The sequence below is a fragment of the Halichoerus grypus genome, chromosome 3 (genome assembly GCF_964656455.1).
Source record: "Halichoerus grypus chromosome 3, mHalGry1.hap1.1, whole genome shotgun sequence".
Lineage (NCBI taxonomy): Eukaryota > Metazoa > Chordata > Mammalia > Carnivora > Phocidae > Halichoerus > Halichoerus grypus.
This window is the reverse complement of record NC_135714.1, coordinates 29,967,717-29,989,884: the sequence shown is the minus strand read 5'-3', so window position 1 is coordinate 29,989,884 and position 22,168 is coordinate 29,967,717. Positions and strand designations below refer to the sequence as shown.

At 35.8% G+C, this 22,168-nt stretch overlaps 1 long non-coding RNA gene across 2 annotated transcripts in view; it reads right to left on the bottom strand.

Moving 5' to 3' along the window:
* LOC118542020 (uncharacterized) overlaps positions 1–22,168 on the bottom strand; it is a 102,849-nt gene that overhangs the window by 19,089 nt on the left and 61,592 nt on the right. For both annotated transcript variants that reach the window (XR_013446306.1, XR_004920380.2), the window contains one exon: positions 18,355–18,511. This is a non-coding gene — a long non-coding RNA (uncharacterized LOC118542020). The remainder of the gene's footprint in view (positions 1–18,354; positions 18,512–22,168) is intronic.

Genomic DNA, 22,168 nt, shown 5'->3' with positions numbered 1-22,168 from the left:
TATATATCATTTCAAATGTGAAATACACAACATCAGGCCTGATCTCCTATGCAGTAGACTTTTACCTCTGCAGTAGACTTTTTCGGTGAACATGGATATAGGCACACTTTCTCTTGTCCTTAGTTTATGTGGAAAATCATTATCTTGAACTAATTTATTAAAATATATTATTAAATTATTCTGAATCACTTTGTGTATTTTGACTTGCTTTTATGCTTTCCAAGCCTATTGCAAAAATATCACTTGCACTTTCTATTTTTACTATCAGTAGTTGTTTCTCATGTGAAATGGATGCAGCAAGAATGTTTATTATAGTTACATCTAACTAAATGTAATGGAGGTCTTTTTATAAAATTCAAGAGAGAGTTTGCATTCAGATCTAAGTAAGTTACAGAACTAAATATTATAAAATAATATGTGTAATAAAAAGTCTATGATTTTTGAATGCATATTCTGTTCCAGACTCTGTGATACATGCTTTACAAATATGAACTTATTTAATTCACTCAACCAGCCTCCGGGATAAAGATTATTATCCCCATTTTAGAGAAAAGAAAATTGTGATTTGGAAAGGTTAAATAACTGATCCAACAACAAAAAATTAATAATATATAACCTCCATAAAACACTCATCATTGCTTTAAAATGATGTATAATATTGCACTTTTACAGAAAGGAAAAACAGTCTTTGTCTAATTTTCTGATATGGTTTAGATCCTGATAATGGAAAAGACTTGTCTACATTGGTGATTTGGCTCAGAAATATGTGGTTACACAGACACAAGATTCAAAGACACAAGGTGGTAGGGGATGGATTCTGCTAAATTTAAGTGGATAATGGTGGTGTCTAGAATACTCTATGTACCTTATTTCCAAACACTGGATAAGAATAGGCCTTTCCCTCTCTTCAATAATTTTTAAATGGACAAAATCTTGCATAGGTATGCAAATAATAGACTATAAGTATTCTAAAGGGGAGCATGGCTTTAAATATGTTTTCAGAAATGTATATTATGGGGGTGCTGGGTGGCTCAGTTGGTTAAGTGTCTGCCTTAGGCTCAGGTCATGATTTCAGGGTCCTGGGATCAGCCCAAGTCAGGCTCCCTACTCAGTGGGGAGTCTGCTTGTCCCTCTCCCTCTCCTTCTTCCCCCCCCCCCCCCCGCTCAGGCCCTGTCTCTCTGACTCTTAAATAAATAAATAAAATCTTAAAAAAAAAAAAAGAAAAATGTATATTATGAAAAACGAAGAAAATTTTAGAAAATATTTAAAGTAGGTATGGACTCCAAACTAACATAAAAGATAAGAAGAAATGGACACACAAAGATATGAGAAAGGAGAAAATGGGAAAAAAGGAAAAAAATTAAAATGCAATATCAAGAAGTAAAATCTTCAGTGGTGGCAATAAAGGACAAAAATGTTCACTAGATATTTAATTCATTGATGAACAAAGTAGTGTTTAAAAACTTTGTATTGATGCAGAAATAAAGGGGAAAGCAATGAGAATTATAAGAGCAATGAAGAAAAGAAATGTTCATTATATGGATAATGGGCATGTCCAAAGAGAAAACCAGAGCTTGCTAAACAGAAGCCACTACTGAAGTCAAAATATCCTGGTCCACAGATCAAAACTCTCTCCATGCACAAAGCAAAATCAATCAAAGAGACTAACATCTAGACCTATCCTGTCTTCCTGTCTTGTATTTTTTTTTTTTTTCAGGGATATAAGAAAAAAATCCTGCATCCAGGTAGATGAAAGACATATAATAATCTAATTGGTTGTATACTTTTCATCAATGCTAAATTCAAGAAGAAAATATATCTCAGTCTAAAAAGAAAAACATTTGTGATCCAAGAATTCTATACACAGTCAAGATGTGTTTGTGAACATAACTAAGATTTAAACCTGAAGTGTATATAATGGAATATCTCTCATTATAATCTCAATAAATATGTTGTGAATTGTAATAAACTTAAGTGCACCAGAATACAACTGACCATATTATCAACTTAATCAGAATTTTACAATTTCAGAAAACTGAAAGCTAAGTTAGAGTTACATTTCCCAAATTTCAGTACAGTGATTTGTCAACAACTCTTGCTGCTGCTTTTATAAACATATTTCATAGTAGAGCCCAGGACTTCTTTTCCCACTGTCATAGCATGTGGTATTATATGAAACTTTGATGGTTTACCTCCTAATTTTAACAAACATATAAGAAGTAATCTTATCCAAATACCATATTATTTCACCCCCATATAGATAAATACGAACTCATATTTAGCAGTTTTTTTTAAGGAAAGAGGAAATCCTAAAGAAATAATTTGATGTATTGGATGAGTTCATGAAAACTTCTCCAAATTGCAGTTCATTCTACTAAGTGAAACCTCTGAGTCCTGAGCATCGGGGTGTTTTATCTCTATAAACACTATTAGATCTATTAAAATTTAACAAAATTTTGAAAGAATAGGAGAAAGCCACATAATGGGAGAAAATGTTGCAAAAAAAGATACATCTGATAAAGACAGTTATTCAAAATATACCAAAAACTCTTAAAAATCAACAATAGCAAAAAACAAACAACTCAGTTGAAAAAAATGAGCAAAAGATCTTTTTTTAAATTAACATATAATGTATTATTTGTCTCAGGGGTACAGGGCTGTGATTCATCAGTCTTACACATTTCACAGTGTTCACCAGAGTACACACCCTCCCCAATGTCCATCACCCAGCCATTCCATCCCTCCCACCCGCCACCTCTCCAGCAAACCTCAGTTTGTTTCCTGAGATTAAGAGTCTCTTATGGTTTGTCTCGCCTTTTGGTTTCATCTTGTTTCATTTTTCCCTCCTTTCCCCTATGAGCCTCTGTCTTGTTTCTCAAATTCCTCATATCAGTGAGATCATATGATACCTATCTTTCTCTGATTGACTTATTTCACTAGCATAATACCCTCTAGTTCCATCCACATCGTTGCAAATGGCAAGATTTCATTTTTTTTGATGGCTGCATAATATTCCATTATATATAATGGAATTTATATAATATTAATTATATATAATATATATTAATATATAATATATATACACACACACCACATCTTCTTTATCCATTCATCTGTTGATGGACATCTAGACTCTTTCCATAGTTTGGCTATTATGGACATTGCTGCTATAAACATTGGGGTGCATGTGCCCCTTCAGATCACTACACTTGTATCTTTGGAGTAAATACCCAGTAGTGCAATTGCTGGGTTGTAGGGTAGCTCTATTTCCAACTTTTTGAGGAACCTCCATACTATTTTCCAGAGTGGCTGCACCAGCTTACATTCCCACCAACAGTGTAGGAAGGTTCCCCTTTCTCTGCATCCTTGCCAACATCTATCATTTCCTGACTTGTTAATTTAGTCATTCTGACTGGTGTGAGGTGGTATCTCATTGAGGTTTTGATTTGTATTTCCCTGATTGGGCAAAAGATCTTAACAGACACCTAACCAAAGAAGAAATACAGATGCAAATAATCATATCAAAAGCTGATCCACATCATATGTCATTAGGAAGTTACAAATCAAAACAATGTGATATAACTACATACCTATTAGAATAGCCAAAATCCAGAACACTGGCAACACCAAATGCTGGTGAGGATGTGGAATAACAGGAACTTTCATTTATTGCTGACAGAAATGCTTAATGGCACAGTGGCTTTGGAAGACAGCTTGGCCATTTTTACAAAACTAAAAGTATTCTTGCCATACAATCCAGCAATTGTACTCCTTAGTGTTTATTTACCCACAGGAGTTGAAATTTTACATCCACACAAAACCTGCATGGATATTTATAGCAACTTTATTTATAATCACCAAACTTGAAAACAATCAAGATGTCCTTTAGTTGGTGAATGGATAAGGAAACTGAAACATCCAGATAATAGAATATTGTTCAGCACTAAAAATAAATGAGCTATCAAGCCATGAAAAGACATCAATGAACCTTAAATGCATATTAATAAGTAAAAGAAGTCAATCTGAAAAGACTACGTACTCTGTTTCTAATTATTTGACATTCTGGAAAAGACATAAATGTAGATCAATGGTTACCAGGGGTAGAGAAGGCAGAATGAATGGGAAGAGCATGGAGGATTTTAGGGCAGTGAAACTATTCTTTATGATACTATAATGGTGGATATCTCTCATTATACATCTGTCAAAACTCATAAAATGTACAATGTTAAGAGTGAACCCTATTCTAAACTATGGGCTTTGGGTGATAATGATGTGTCAATGTGGATTCATCCATTGTAACAAATGTACTGTTTTCATGTTCTCATTGGCATATGACTGGCCAAGTTTGTAGAGTTGTTAGATTTCTTAAACCCATTCTTTATACATACAGAAAACTGAAAGCTAAGTTAGAGTTCACATTTCCTAAATTTCAGTACAGTGATTTGTCGACAACTCTTGCTGCTTCTTTTATAAAGGTATTTTATAGTAGAGCCCAGTACTTCTTTTCCTGCTGTCTTGGCATGTGATATTACATGAAACTTTGATGGTTTACCTCCTAATTTTAACAAAAATAAGAAGTAGTCTTATCCAAATACCATATGATTTCACTGATATGTGGGATTTAAGAAACAAAATGAAGGGAGGGAGGGAAGGAAGGAAGGGAGGAAGGAAGGGAGGGAGGGAGGGAGGGAGGGAGAAAAAATAGACACCCCAAAAAACAGACTCTAAATACTGAGAGGTTGCCAGAAGGGAGGTAGATGGGGGGAATGGGTGAAATAGATGAAGGGAATTTAGAGTACACTTACTGTGCTGAGCACCAAGCCATGTATAGAGTTGGTGAATCGCTATATTGTACACCTGAAACTAGTATAACACCATAGGTTAATTATAGTGAAATTTTTAAAAAAATTTAAATATGTAGTCTTATCACACTAGGTATATATACATATGGAACATCATCAGATGGAACACTAGCTGTGTAGGTCATGCAACATTGTGCAAGGCAAGGTAACTAAAAATGACTATGAATTAAGACTGTGTTATAAAAATTCATAAAAAGTTTCCCTCATGAATATGCAAGGAATAAAATCTGGGTAGGAAACCATTATATTCAAAAGGGAATACAATGCAAATTATTAAGTGTATAGAAATAATAATGTGGATGTAATAATTTGAAAATCAAAATAACAGAGCTAAAACTCTTATTTGCTGGGTATTGTACAAAATGCTTTATATGGATTATCTCATTTAATCTTCAAAGAAATGTCCTCCATCTTAATATGAAAAAACAAGATTTAGAAAGTTTAGGAAGTCACGGACCTTAATCAAGACAGTTTAGTGTTCACTAGTAGATAGTAGAGACTAAATTTAGATCCAGGCAGTCTATGGATGCTTTCAGAGTCATAGCAAGACATTGTTATACCTAAGTAATGCTTATGTAGTAATGACTGATGACTCATTTAGTGAAGTTTTATTACTTCACATGTGCTGCCAAATTTCTACCATTCAAATGTATGAGCAAAAGAATTATACACCATTCACATAGACTGAGAACTAGAAAAATACCACACAGAGACTTTTAGAGCTCAAAGGGATCTCTGTAGGATCAATTAAATGGTTGTTTCAGATCTGCAGGCTAGAGATTCCATTAGATTCATAGAAACCTGTATTAATATAGACTCTGCAAGGAAGACACCCGGCAACTTTTTTCATATAAATGTGGTAAGACCTGAAGTCCCTTAGTGAACAAGCTGCTGTAGGCTGGTGAGTAAGAGTTAGCCAGACTACCCATGTCTTTATGAAACACATGTCAGCACCATGCAATAACAATTAGACACTACTACTGAGAAGAGGGCATTATCAGCAGGAGAGAGAAATTAATGGCGTGTGAATATGGCTGAAAAACAGAAGAACAAATGCTGAAAGCAACTGTGAGTCTCTAGGTACAGCCTATCACCATGTTAGAGAGCAATTATCCAGCCCAACTCCATTTTACTACCACTTCAGTTTCTGTAGAATCCATTGTTCCCTTTCCACCACTGCACTGAAACTACTTTATCTCTGGACCTCCCCATCTTTCCTCTAGTTGTCTGTAACAGCTAGGCTCCCTGGCCCAAGTCTCTGTAGGCTCAGGTTTCATGCTTTAGAATGTGGCCTTAGGTCTCTTTCTATGGGACACATCTAGTTTCATCCAAATATAGGCGCCATTCATTGCACTCCATATTTTATTGCAGAGCCTTGTTATCCTTTTTTATTTTTATCACCAAGATTGATTGTCAAGGTCAATCTTCTGCAAAACCCCCAAATAAAAACATATAAAACAGGAGCTAAGGGATGCCTAGGTGTCATTAAGCGTCTGCTTTGGCTCAGGTCATGATCCCAGAGTCCCAGGATAGAGCCTGCATTGGGCTCCCTTCTCAGTGGGGAGTCTGCTTCTCCTTCTGCTCCTCCCCTGGCTCATGCTCTCTTTCTCACTCTCTCTGTCTCTTAAATAAATAAATAAAATCTTTAAAAACAAAACAAAACAAAACAAAAAACCCAGGGGCTAAAATGGTTGAAGTAAAAGACACAAATTTCTACCAGTTTAACTTCTAAGTCTCCTCTACTTCTGCCTCATATTGCTGAAATATCAGCAGCCTTGGGGGTCCTCCAAAGAATGTCAGAAATCCAAGACAATTTGAAAACCAATAATTTACAATAAAATGTCCACACTTCTTTGCAAGACAGAGTTTCCTTCATTGATCTTGTATAGCTCATTTCCAGTTATCTCCCGTCATACTTATGGCCCAAACAATTCTGAAGAGCATGGAGCAGCTGACCAGTCCAGTTTCTTACCATTCTGGATTTTTATACATGCTATTTCCACTGCCTAGAAGTATTACCACCACACCTTTTTCTCTGTTTCACTTGTAACATCCAGAACTAGCACATACCTTCTCTGTAAAACCTTCATCTCCCATTATGCAAATCCATTACTCTTTTCTTTCCCCACTGTACTTTTCACAAAATATTAGCAGTACTTTTGTCTTACTTTATAGTAATTATTGGTATACATGGTTATATATTTGTTATATGTTAAGCTCATTTGGTTCAGAGATAGTGCCTTACTCTTCTTTTGACTTAAGTACCTAGTATAGTGCCCGGCATATGAAAGATGATAAATACATAAATGTTATGTAATGGAAAATTTGAGGCCCTGCCAGAGATATGGAGTTTGTCAAAAATTATGCTGCTAATTACCAGCAAAGACAACATTGCAATCCAAATCCCCTGGCAAACATTTTAATGACCTTGACAAAATACTACATAGTCTTTAAACCTTCCAAATGAATTTAGGACCATCCCTCCACTCTCCAAGTTCATGTTCCACAATTCACTTTCCCAGTTGGATTTCTCCTGTAGCTGCATTTCTCCTAAGGCTGCAATTAGAGTGACCAAGTAAACGCTTAGCAAGTTGAAAGTGGATTGGTTTGTAATGATGTTGACAGACCAACTAGTCACATCAACAGACTTGTACTAGTTCCCTGCATATGCACTCTGCTAAGCATTATGGGTGAAACAAAGGAAACTGAGAGTTCATCTTTGTTTCCAAATAGTTCACTTTCTTAAATTTTTTTTTTTTTTGAGACAGAGAGAGAGAGAGCACAAGCAGGGAGGAGGGTCAGAGAGAGAGGGAGAAGCAGACTCTCCGCTGAGCAGGGAGCCCGACGCGGGGCTCAATCCCAGGACCCTGAGATCATGACCTGAGCCGAAGGCAGATGCTTAACCGACTGAGCCACCCAGGTGCCCCCAAATAGTTTACTTTCTATTACAGAGATGAGATGTGTCTCCAATTGCTATATGCTACATATATGATAAATAATGTTAGAGTACTACCAACTCATCGTCCTAGAAGAGAGAGGTCCTCCAACACTAAGCTTTTTTTCTAATGAGACTTCTTGACACAACTGGCATTTGAAGTTGGACCAGATAAGCAGTAAGTACCTCAACAAGTGAAAGGAACACAAGAGAGAAGTCAGAATACCATAGAAGGCTCCTTGGATGCTGGCTGGGCTAGAAAGGTCTTGAGAACAGGACTGGATACACCCACATATGTGGGGGATATGGCACCTGACTCAGTGCCCAGAGCACAGACTGCCAATAATTATTTACTGAATGACAAATCAAAAGGAGTCTATAAAATATACAGAAACCTAAGAGAGTCTAAACAGATCAATAAATTCCAGAAATAGAAAATGATATACATCTAGGGCATGGAGCAGATGTTCAGAGGGCCAACATCAGGGAGTGTGTGAAAAGAGCTAACAGTGGGTCCTCAGCAAATACCTGGAACAGGTGGTAAAATCGATGGTGAAGTGTATGTGGAAAACCTAGCTCTGTCTAAAGGACCAAAAAATGAATCCGTCAGGTAAAGTGTGTTTAGTAAGAACTACAATCAGACTATTTAGGTATTATAACCTGGAAAGTAAGTTGGGGCTAGATTGGCAAATAGTATACATAATTCAATTTTAAAAAAATAAATGCCTATTTAAAAAACTCTTTCCAATAGCATACATTATTTTCTTTCATTAGTTGTGAAAGAATATTCCCTACTAAGGAATCCTCTCCTATACCCATTTCTTCAAAGTATTTTTATTTGAATATGGTTGACACACAATGTTATATTAGTTTCATGTGTACAATGTAGTGATTCAACTTCTCTTTTATGCTATGCACACCTCAAGTGTAGCTGTACCCACTTTTAATGACAGATTTGATCCTCTGTATTATTCCAAGAGTAAGTTCTTGTAGCACGGATGATCTGGAAATCATGCCTTGTAGTTGAGGTACTCATTGCATCAGATGTCCATCTTACCACCTCACCCACACTTTCATGATTTGATCCCTTAATCAGAACCAAAAATTCCATTATGGGGAATAAAAAATTGTTCATCATGATTTGGTTTTAGAAGTAGGAAGATTCTGAATTTGACGTTCTTCACAATGGGCCATTTCTGACACTTCTTTGTTGTTGGTTGAGATGTGATTAACTTTGATTCAGTAGTACTGATTTAAATGTGCCGGTTTTGCTTCACTGATTTTCAATCAAGTGATATTCATATTCCCACTTATTAGCTATAATGAGTCAGAAATGGCTAATTTTCCTTCCAATGAGCAAAAGAATTTTCCCTACATTTGATTTCATGGGAGAAGTGATCATTTTTCTCTACTTCCATTCCTATTTCTGATGAAAGTTTCTGTCAATTGATAAATATTGTGAGGGAAGTCATGCAGTCAACAAAATTGCAAAAAATACTACTATGCTGCATATGGAAATTTATATTGTATTTGTGAAATGCCTCATTCCAAAGTAATTTATTTTTCTCCCATTTTCAAAGGATTCTGTTTCCATACACCCTATATCTTGTTTTATGTGCACATATGGGCACCTCTCCTCCCTCCACACACCCACACAACATACCCCACATTTAATGAGCATCCAAGGTGGTCTCATTTGGAGAATCATTGCTACTTACAAAAGAGACACAAGAGAAATCTACTTCTACAATAGGCCAAAGAACTGACATATTGTAACTGAAAGGAACTTTTTAAAAGTCCCAGGATTCCAACTTAAATTGGAACAGTAGGAAGTATTATAGAAAATACAGTTTTCTGGGTTTCTTTTTATATTTCCCCACAGTGAATAAGGGAACCGAACAGTGTTGACTCTAGAAATATTGTCTGAAGAGAAGATTTTGTTTTAATTGGAAAGCAGCTTGTGGTACGACTATCATTAAGAATTTTAAGCAAAAATTGCATGACAGAGGGTCAGGTTAACACTACATATTTTGAAAAATGTGAAGACAAAACAAAACCTAAGTTTTGTAGAATATTATGACAGAAAAGAGATGTCTTACATAAACATGTATTACCTACTATACCAGCCAATTTCTCAGTTCTTAATCTCTGTTCACCACTCTCTTATTCATTCAATAAGTAGATTCCAGGGAAGGAAAGGCAGGAAGAATAAACAGTGAGCAAGTTTTTTAGGAGGAGAGTGTAGATTACACTGTAATGGGGAAGACATATAATTGTGCAAATGTAGTGATATTCAGACCATAAGCTTAGGGTGTAAAAAAAATAATAATAGTAATAAGTAATAATAATAATAGCTTTTATCAATTTTTTTTGTTATCCAGCTTACTTTCTACCTTGAGCCCTCATTCTACAAGGAGACAGAAAGGAAATCTCAGCAAATTCTATTAATTTTGATTGATTCAGAGTAATCTCCTTTTATGGTTTTCACTTGTCATTTCCTAGGATTGTATTTAAGTTAGTGGTGAGAGAATGAGAGATTTCATAGTGCCATGGTGTCATGTGAGGGGTTCTTGATTGTTATCTCTCCACATTATCACCCAGTGAGATATCTGTCACAACTGGTCTTATTGATTGGTAGAGGCAGATTATTAATGCATCCTCCTAGACCCTACCTCAAGGCCTCTTAGTCCCCATGGTTCTTTGATCAGATCTTTTCACTCTCGCTTAGTACACCATGCTGCTACTCCTGTGACTGCTCTCCAATGGGAGGAGACTCTATGAACCACCTGATGAACCTGCCTGGACACCACACTTGACTATGTGTTGACCATAACTATGCTGTGAAGCTGGTTGCCTTGTCAGTTCTACCCAGGGAAGCAAAGTGCAAGCCTTTTGTTGTTAAGCTCCTAATCTTTCTGGAGTTCCATTACCTCAGACCTACCCATTGAAGGAACCTCCTATTAAAGACAGTGAAACTTCTCAGGTTTTGCTTCTCCACCAATTATCATTTTTAGCTCAGAGATAATAATCTTTGTCTTTTTAGATGATAGGAAGTAGTCTCCTAAATCTGTTGTCTATGGTTCTAGATCTTATGGTCTTTGATCCTGACAGCCTTAGATTTTGATACTCAATACCAGGATTTTTAACACTCTATCTCATCTTTTTTTTTTTTTTTTTAATTTTTTTATTGTTATGTTAATCCCCATACATTACATCATTAGTTTTAGATATAGTGTTCCATGATTCATTGTTTGTGCATAACACCCAGTGCTCCATGCAGAACGTGCCCTCCTCAATACCCATCACCAGGCTAACCCATCCTCCCAACCCCCTCCCCTCTAGAACCCTCAGTTTGTTTTTCAGAGTCCATCGTCTCTCATGGTTCTTCTCCCCCTCCGATTTCCCCCCCTTCATTCTTCCCCTCCTGCTACATTCTTCTTCTTCTTTTTTTCTTTCTTAACATATATTGCATTATTTGTTTCAGAGGTACAGATCTGAGATTCAACAGTCTTGCACAATTCACAGCGCTTACCAGAACACATACCCTCCCCAGTGTCCATCACCCAGTCACCCCATCCCTCCCACCCCACCCCCCACTCCAGCAACCCTCAGTTTGTTTCCTGAGATTAAGAATTCCTCATATCAGTGAGGTCATATGATACATGTCTTTCTCTGTTTGACTTATTTCGCTCAGCATAATACCCTCCAGTTCCATCCACGTCGTTGCAAATGGCAAGATCTTATTCCTTTTGATGACTGCATAATATTCCATTGTATATATATACCACATCTTCTTTATCCATTCATCTGTTGATGGACATCTTGGCTCTTTCCACAGTTTGGCTATTGTGGACATTGCTGCTATAAACATCGGGGTGCACGTAGCCTTTCGGGTCCCTACTTTTGTATCTTTGGGGTAAATACCCAGGAGTGCAATTGCTGGATCATATGGTAGCTCTATTTTCAACTTTTTGAGGAACCTCCATACTGTTTTCCAGAGTGGCTGCACCAGCTTGCATTCCCACCAACAGTGTAGGAGGGTTCCCCTTTCTCCGCATCCCCGCCAACATCTGTCATTTCCTGACTTGTTAATTTTAGCCATTCTGACTGGTGTGAGGTGGTATCTCATTGAGGTTTTGATTTGGATTTCCCTGATGCCGAGCGATATTGAACCTTTCTTTGGTTCTTTCAACATTCCTTACTTCGAGGACACAGATGTAGTCCAGTTTGATGGAGAAAGGCCATGGGATCAAAATGAATTACCAGGGCAAAAAAAATATTAATATATCAAAATATCATTATGCCACATAAGTAACTACAGAATATAAGTATTGTAATAGAGAATGCTCTAGTAACATAGAAAAGAATACTAGTCAAATATAGATATTCTAAATTACATAAAAAGTAGTGTTAGATTTAATACCTTCTTTCTGATCTCCCTTCCACCTAGTTTCTCTCATAAGAAATGTTTATGTTTATGGATGCTAGTTCATGTGAAAATGTGTGTATCTATTATATCTCATTTAGGTTATCTTTATTTATCTTGTCCTAAATGCAAACACAAAGTTTTGGGGTATTTTTTTAAATCAGAGATATATTATCATTATTCACTTAAAAGCTAATAATAATTATGTAGTTCCCCACATCACAGTTCTTATCCCTAAGGAGGTACAATAACGTCAGAGCAAGTATCCTATACATACAGAAATGCTGGGCGGAGAAAGAATCCTACTTATATAGAAGAATATAGGAGAGGAAGCTTTCCCCCCACCTCTACTAAAAAGAAAAGAAAAAAGAGAGAGAGAGAAATCGTTGCTTCTCAGAGACAGAATGGAAAGGATCCTGTATTCTCATTCTAACCTTTTGGAAGTAAATAAATCTTTAAGGGCTAGATAATCACAATGTCTTCAGTTTTGCAACACAGAAATGTCTCATAGGTCTCATCCCCCCTTGAAATGTAAACACATACCTCCAGAGTCAATAATTCTCTTTTGAGTTCTCACTATCTATACCATTGTAAATTGTTTACCAGGCTGGTAGTCCAGGATCTGAAGTTTCAGTGAAATTTCAGTTAAAAAAAAAAATCTATGATTGGATCTAAAGACAAAGATATTTTTTCTACACCACACATCTTAGATACAAATACATAGAGGATACAGGAATTCTACTTGGTATTCAGAGTATATAAACCATCTTCAACTTCCATAAATCTCAACTGCAATGAACAAATATCTATTTTTAAGAATCTATAAACAAATTCCATATATTTGCCCAGTGACTGTCTCTAGTCTTAGTGCTAGAACCAATATCAATTGAACATTGAGTATAAAAGGGCTTCAGAAAACCAGAGATAATTTCTTTTTGGAGATCTCAGAATGGACTGTGGCAAAACTATTATTATTTTATTTCTTACTGTGAAAAAACTATTATTATTTTATTTCTTACTATACCTCACATGAGCTCACATATAATTATCACAAATAAAATATAACACATTTGCTAAAAAATTAAGTAAAAAGCCACATTTGGAATAAAGCTAGATTTCTAATTCTTACATCAATGGTACTAGAAATGTTTTGATGGTAAACAGTCACTGTTAAATTTATATGATATTTTATAATAGTATCCCTTTTCTAATACAACAAAAGGAGAATCTCATTTTTTTTTTTTTTTTACCCTCTGTTCAGGTATGTTTCAAGACCATTTAAAGACAAAATTCTTTTAAAGCAAAATTTATCTCTGAAGAAAAAAAATTTTTAAATCTTTTAATTTAGAAGACATTTGTTAATGTGAAATTGATTTTAAAAATTGGAAGTAGAATTAAATTAAATTAAAACTTGAGATTTTTATTGCTTGTTAAATTAACTTTTCAACTCAAAGAACTTTTTTGTTTTAAAATCTCTGAAACTTTGAAATCAGTATTTCTTTATCTTTGAATAGAAACACAGCGACATTAAAAAACAATCTATAAGCACCATTTATGAGAATATACACTAATTGAGACTGTAGTCAAACGGTTTAAATAAGACACTAAGCATTAGGGATATTTAGTGTTCATTTTAATGCTAACTTAAGAGAATTGTAATAAGTTCGGATTTGCATTGTCTTATTTTTACTAGGTAGTTAGTAATACCTCACCTACCTTACCAGACTATTGTATAAATAGGTGTAAGCAGAGGTATTCAAAAACTAAGGAATCCTATGAATACAAATGAAGAAAATCCATTATGTTAATAAACCCTGAATGTTTCTAAATTGTCTCAAGACATTTTCAGCATAACTATATGATTGTACTTTGTGTGGCTAAATGTGAAGATGTTATTTGTAGTCTATGTGACTGCTTTGTATTCGCTTATGAAGTGTTCATAAAATATGAATATAATATACATCAAATCATCTTCATTTTTCTGAGACCAATTCTGTTGAATGTTTGATCACAGGTGCATCAAATAGTTTTGTGTAAAGATACCTACTTATGCTAATTTGCTCAATCAAAAATACATAAAGCCAATCTAATGTAGCAGGATGCAAAAAGAATGAAACTAAATCCCATTTTCCCTAAAATTTATTTGAACAATCTATTTTTAATCTGTATAATTTTTATCTAGGAAATCCAAATTTCCATGAGCATAATTGAACATACAACAGGCAGAGATTTATCGTTGTGTCTAAGACCCCAATTTTGATTTTCATATAAAATATGTGATTTTCACACACATAGATTATCTTCTATAAAGGAAAGTAATGAAGCAATTATCCACCAACACCAGGACAAATGGGTTCACAAGATTTTGCTAATAGTGGGCAATAACTAGATAAGCACAAACTAGTGGGTTTGGTTACAGCTGGCTAAAACTGAGGGGTAGGAAGACAAAGACTCTTTCCTGGATAATGTGACATTTGAGAACTGGACCTTGCAAGAAACATGGGTGAGTGGAGGTAAAAGAAATACAACTAGGAAAAGCAGGGGAACAGGGAACTGCAGGATCTATTTATTGACTAACGAGTAGTGTTTGGTGTGAAGGGTAATAGAATACACTACCCACAAATAAACCACTTTGATAAATTTATTATTTTGAGCTTAGGCACTTGAAAAACAGCAAATACAGGGAGAGGCTTTCTCTGAACTGCCCTTATCCGCACAAAGAGAGATCCCCAAAAAAGAACTCAGTTGTCATAAATGCCCTCTGTGGAGTTTCATCAACCAGGGAAGATTGACTCGTTATAGGAGAGACTAGAAGTGACACCACACCCAGACAGACTTTGTCACAAACTATCATATCCCCCCATTTTTCTTCTAGGGCCTACTCATGTTTCCTAAAAATCATTTACTCTATCCTAAGAAACATACACCTCCCACCCTGCCACCCCTTTCTCTACTAAGATGATTGTTAAGTCTGAATTCTAAGCCACCTCAGGAAGTTACTAATTTTTCTCTGGGTATCTCCCATGTATACATGAGATTACATGTTAATAAACTTTTTTTCTTGTTAATCTGTTATTACTGGAGTCTCAGCTAAAAACATAAAAGGAGAGAAGGAAAAATATTTTTCCTCTCCTATAGGTAGAAAACAGGAGAGGTGCAGGGAAGTGAGCAGGGAAACTGAATCATGAAGTGCAGTCAGATCACAAAAAAATTTGCATATCAGGGAAAGAATTTGGACTCTATCCCACAGAAAATGAAGAGCCAATGACAGTTTTTAATCATAAAAGTGGCAATGGTAAAGCTATCCAGGAAGCAGGAACTGACTTGTCAACATAGTATGAGCAGAGATCAGAAATAGTTGAGAAGATACTGAAGTCATACAGGGGGTTGTAAGCTAAGGCATAATCCATGGAATGCTATTGGGCAGATGAATATGGGGTATAAGGTCATTAAATCTTAAGGACTTGGGGACTAGATGGTAGAAGTGAAGGAGGAGCCAAAGGCAAATGTCAGTGATTTTGAGAGAGCAGGAGGATGGCAACTAAAGGACAGTCATTCCAGTATTTTATAAAATCTGCAATGGCTTTCAAGAGATCAAATTTTATGTTTTTATTAATCCACTCAGTTCTTCCATTCTGTTTTCATTTACATTACAAATGAGGGAGCAAAATAACATGGTGGCTAAATAACAGAAATTGGGATCAGACCAAAATGGTTTGAATGTCATCGATGCCACTTTACAGAAGTGTGATTGAACAAATTATTTAACTTCTCTAAACTTTGTTTTTTTCTGTTGTTAAAGGAAAATGCACACTATTATGAGAATTAAAAGTGACAGTATGCATAAGATAGCTGGTAGGATAAATTCGAGTTTAAATCTCTATGTAATGTGGTGATAACAGTAGAGATGATAACTTTCCTGAAGGAGGGGATTCTGGAAACATGGTAAACTCATTGTGACTTAGCTCCTTTCCTTGTATTCCCAACACCAAGCTTCTTCTCCTACCTGATGCAAACAGCTGCTGGGACTCACTGATGACAGGATGTAACTAAGGCTGTGGACTGTATTGAAAGGTGAGGGAAAGTGAGGTTGGGAGAGTTTCCCAGGACTTCTCTTGGGGACTGGATACATGGCTAAAAAGCACACAGTGTATTTGCATACATACAGAGAATTAAAATTGAAAATCTAAAAGCACTTAAAAGAAGCTAAAAAGTTACTATTGAATTGTAACATAAAAGAGAGTTGAAAATTATAACTGATGCAAAGGATGCCTTAGTTATTTTAATGAACTAGTTATTTTAATGAACTAGAGCATTTAACTCTGGAGTTTTCATGGAAGAAGATGCCCTCAAATGAGCAAAAAATAATGGACTCCTTGTGACCTGATGGACTATACTTCCTGATGGAAGGAAGTATAGTTGATCTTTGGGCAATATAAACTTTAGTATGGGTCTTATACTATGGAAAAGATACATTATACATATGTTCATAAAAAGGAAACTCTTTTCAAGAGCCTTACCAAAATGCAAAATCATCCTGAAATGTCAATAGAGTAGTTGTAATACAAGCCAGATCTTCAGAGGAATCAAGAAATGAGTAGATGACAAAGAAGTTAATTTAATGTCATTAGTCTATTCTTGAAAATATTTGGTGGAGAAGGAGAGAGGACAAGAGCTCAGTACTATAGCAAAACTGAGGATAAATTTTGGTTCTGTCTTTATAGTACAAGAAGACCTGGACATATTTATAAACTACAGTAAATAGTTTACAGAAAATACAGGTAATGAAAATATACATTGAAGATATAAGAAATGAAGGGAAAATTGATGGGAATGTTATAGGAGCTACTTGGTACTGGACCTATCATTGTGTATAATAGAAGTCTACATATTGGTTTATACTCCCACTGTGAGCCCTATGAGGGCATCAGGCACATCTCTCTTGGTCACATTTATATTCTCAGTGCTCAGTGCAGACTATCATATTCTCAACTACTTGATAATAAATGGATATATGAGATCGAAAACATAGAAGTGTTAGCTTTATGGGGGGGCAGTAAAATAAACATAAAGTTAGAGCGAATGGCTGAAATCTTTGCAGTGAATCAGTCTGGAAGGAAAACTTTGAAGCAGGAAGATGGGATTATTGTAATGTTAGTGAGAAGGGAGAAGAAGCTGGTGAATATGAATGGTTTGGGCTTCAAAAGAAAAGGTGTTTTTGCTTTAGAGATTAGAGGTTAAAGGTAGACACTTTGGAGTCAGCCATATATATGTGTGAATCCAAGAGCCAATGTTTATAAATGTGCAAAGTAATAATTTATATTTGCTTCCATGTTCTCATTTGTTGACAAGAAAATAATACCTAACCACCCCCCGCCCCCAGCAGATTTGAGCACTACTAGAGCTAAGTCATCAGCCCAACCAAGCCTGCCATTTAGCAAGCAGCACACCCATTGTTAGGTTTAGGTTTCACTGAGTGAATGTGTAGAACAATGACCTGCATACGGGAAGCCAGGAAGAGCCTAAGACTGACACACTGCTCTGTAACTTCTAGGCCGGGCTTTGAGGGATGTGTCCTCATAGGAGCAAAGTCAGAATCTGAACCTGAGAGCATGACTTCCAAACCTGGCTCTCCCACTTGCCAGCTGCATGGTCTTTGGAAATTCACTTATCTGAGCGTCAGTTTACTCGTCTTTAAAATAAGTTTAACAGGGTGCCTGGGTAGTTAAGCGTCTGCCTTTGGCTCAGGTCATGATCTCAGGGTCCTGGGATCCAGGCCCATATGGGGCTCCCTGCTCAGTGGGGAGTCTGCTTCTCCCTCTGGTCCTCCCCCTGCTTTTGCTCACATGTGCTCTCTCCTCTCAAAGTAAACTAAAAAATAAAAATTTTAAAAAATAAAGTAAGTTTAACAATAACATCTAACTTAAAGAGTTGCTTTGAGAATTAAATGAATTAATGTATGTAAAACAGAACAGCATTTGGCACATTAAGAAGTGTACGAATACATTAAAGTTAGAATATTTTAGGGAAGTGAGGATGGGATACAAGCATTGGTCAAGAGAGAATACAGGTTGAGTGGGAAACAGAAATGGAATAGATAGGGATGAAGTATAAGATGAGGCAGAGGTACCTGGGTGTCTCAGTCGGTTAAGTCCAATTCTTGATTTCAGCTCAGGTCATGATCTCAGGCTTATGAGATAGAGCCTTGTGTCAGTCTCCATGCTCAGCAGGGAGTCTGCTTGAGATTCTCCCTCTGCCCCTCCCCTGCTCCTGTTCTCCTTCTGTCTCTTAAAAAAAGAGAGAAAAAAAAAAAGATGAGGCAAGATAGAACGGAAGTATGGCAAATGAACGTAAAAATTAAAAAAAAAAAGAAAACATAAATGTGAAGGCTCATTTTAAGACTGGTTCAAGCAACTATTTTAATTGTATAATCTAAGGCCAGAGTCATGGGAACCCAAATAATAAAATAGAATTCATTGTTCTGAAAATTATGTTAAAAAGCAAACAAAACATTTTTTAATTGTTTTCCCACATATCTTGTTCTAGTTCACTCTTATTAACAGACTTTTTTGAGAAAAAGATGGTTTTATACTTATTGGCAACTGTGATTAAAATATCTGCTGTTAATTTAAAATTTGAAGAATTGACAACACATTTTTCTTTCAACGTGTCTCAACTGGAGCTTTTCAATACTTTTTTTTATTATAAGACTTGAAATAACAGAAACTTTGTACTGTGTGGATTCTGGTCAAATTTTAAAACAGGAAATATTGAAAAGTTGAAATACTAATATGTGGCTGGATGTGTTCTATCCTCTATAAAAATGCAGAGTTCAAGAAAATAAAATTATCCATTTTTATATTCATCTCTTATTTATATGGAAATTTTATATTTATCTACCTATATGTCTATGATCTACAAATATGAGGAGAAAGTGACAGATACAGGTAGATAGTCCAAGATTTGAAAACTAATCTTCTTGATCTTTATAGATCTGGTAGGCATAAATAGGTAAGATGTAGAGTACTGAATAATAATAATTACAAAATTTATTAAGAAAATTTTTGTACTTATAGTATGTGGATAACTAAAATAAAACTTACGGAAATTGAGTAGTTTATGAGAGCACAATTTCATGGCAATATCCTTCACATGTTTCCTAAGGTTTGCTTGCTTAAACAAAGATAAATGATAAATGATATCATAGAAAATTTGAAAAATATAAGTATGTTTCTATTACTTGATTTATTCCAGAGTTTTTGTAGGAAAAACCAGAAAATCCAAACTTTTTCTAAGTATTCATGTATTATGTATGAAGTTTAAATATACACAGTTCTTTAAAAAAAAAAAAACAATCCTGGTAACCCAGATTCCAGAAGAAATAAATGAATAAAATTCTTTAAAATTTTCTAAATTGATTCTAGAAGTTAGTTCCTGAAGAGAGATGAACAGCATAGAAGGATCTTTTAAGTTGGTATTTAAAATCATTTTTCTCAAGAATATTTTAATGATTGGAAAAAACATTTATAATTTTTATCATATGATTTCACTTATGTGTGGTATTTAATAAACAAATGAATAACAAACAAAAAAGACCTGTAAAGATGAAGAACAAACTGATTATTGTAGGAGGGTAGGTGGGGAGAGCAAAATGGGTGAAGGGGAGTGGGAGATACAGGCTTCCAGTTATGGAATGAATAAGTCACAGGAATAAAAGGCACAGCATAGGGAATACAGTCAATGGTATTGTGATAGCGTTGTAGGGTGGCAGACGGTAGTTACGCTTGTGGTGAACATGGCATAACATACAGAGTTGTCAAATCACTATGTTGTGTACCTGAAAGTAATGTAACACTGTGTGTCATCAAGTATACTCAAATAAAAATAAAAAAAAATAAACTTACAAATGCTTTCACTCAAGTTTCAGAGCTGGAAATAGAAATCACTCCAAGGACATGATACAGAAAGGATTTAGTACTAGGAATTAGGTGCTTACAAAATTATTTTTAAATGATAACAGATTTGATGTCCCTAAACCCTCCAGCGTTTTTTGGTTTTACCATCCTGGCACAGAATCTGCGGCAGACATAGGAAGTCAGCGCTCCTTACTGCCTCTCTCACTGTTGCTTTCACAATGGCCTCACATATGTGAGGCTGGTTACCAGGCACTAGAACCTGGGGTCTAGTGCCGCAAATATTCGTGATTTTCAGAATCGCTTCTCGGCTAACATAGCTGCAGAAAAGGACCTCCATATCATCTCTGAATTCCAAATTTCACATGACTGTATCTTAACTCGAAACCTTTACTGCAAAGGAGTCTCACAAATGTAGTTTTTAGCTTTCCAACCACTGCCAATGAAGACAGGGTAAAATGGAGTCTGAGCAAGTCCATTCATGCCTGTGTCACAAGCAGAACATGAAGCTGCATACACCATCTGATTTCAAAATCCTAGGGAAAAAAAAAAAAGTTTAGCTAGTGATTGTATCCAGGTGTTGAAATATAGGATGATTTTAGTTTTCTTCTTTGAATATTTATTGTTAAATTCACTAAAGTAAGAATATGGTACTTGTTTTAATTTTTTTAAATTTAAATTCAATTAGCCAACATATAGTACATCATTAGTTTTGATATAATATTCAATGATTCATTAGTTGCATATAATTTTTTAAACATGTATACATTTGTGCCTGTGTAGTAAAGAATTTGGTCTTGTCCATAGAGAGGAATGGCAGGTATCCCTGGTTCCTAGAGTTAACTTCAAAACCCTTGGAATTTCCAGAGTGATTGAATGATCTTTATTTTTCATGATAAGCCCCTGGAACCACATTTGAAAATCTGATACTTTATGCTACAAGATGATGCAGGGAGGGCCTCTCAGATCACAAGATATCACATGGACTCCTAGGGCACCAGAGAGTGGGGACTGACCATGTGGGAAAGTTAACCAATCAATCATGCCTACTTAATGAATCCCCAATATGAACTCCAGACTCCAAAGCTCGAGTGAACTTTCTGGGTTGACAATATTCCACGCATGCTGTGATACATCAACATCGGTAGAGTAATGTGCCCTGAGGACAACAAAAGCTTTGTGTCTGAACTCTCCCAGACTCTGCCCTATGTGTCTCTTCCTTTGGCTGATTTTAATATCTCTCTTCCCTGTAACAAACCATAACCATGGGTATAACCGCTTTTGATGTATTCTGTTAGTCCTAGTGAATTACTGAAAGTGAAGGCGGTTTGGGGAACTTGAATTTGCAGTTCATGCCAAAAATGAGGGCAGTCTTGTGGAGGACTGTGTCTCCAGGTCTTGTGGTCTGGCCAACTCCAGATAGTACCAGTCAGAATTCTTTATGGAAACCATAGAAAAGGAGTCTGGCTAATATAAGCAAAAAGTCTTATTGGGAATATACCCGGTAGCTCACAGAATCTATAAGAAAGCTGAGGAAAGACTTTGAAAATAGAATAAAGGAATTCAGGTCTGAAAGAAGCCTTTTCAGGTCACTCCATATGGAAAGCATCCCCTATCACTCTTCCTGGCATAATTCTCTGTTATATCTGTCAACTGTGTCTATTCTACTATTTAGTATACATATTTTCTTCTTTCAAAGTATAGGTTGAAAAGAGTCACAGACTCTTCCCCTCTTTGTTTCTACTACCCTTGGGTATGCCCCTTATTTACTAACCCAAATCTTGGCTGTGTGACTTGCTTTGGGGAATGGAACAATAAAAAAGGTAACATGAACAGAGATTTGAAAAGTGCTTGTCCACTTTGAAACTTGAGCCTACGCAAGCCTGCAAAAGTGTGGGAAACCGTGTACAGCAAAGTTAAAGTGCTCTAGTTAACTTCATGCTCATTGCCAGAAACGTGAGTGAGGCCAAGACATTATGACCATCACTAACATACCAGTTGACCCCAGACACCCACACACTTGAGACAGTT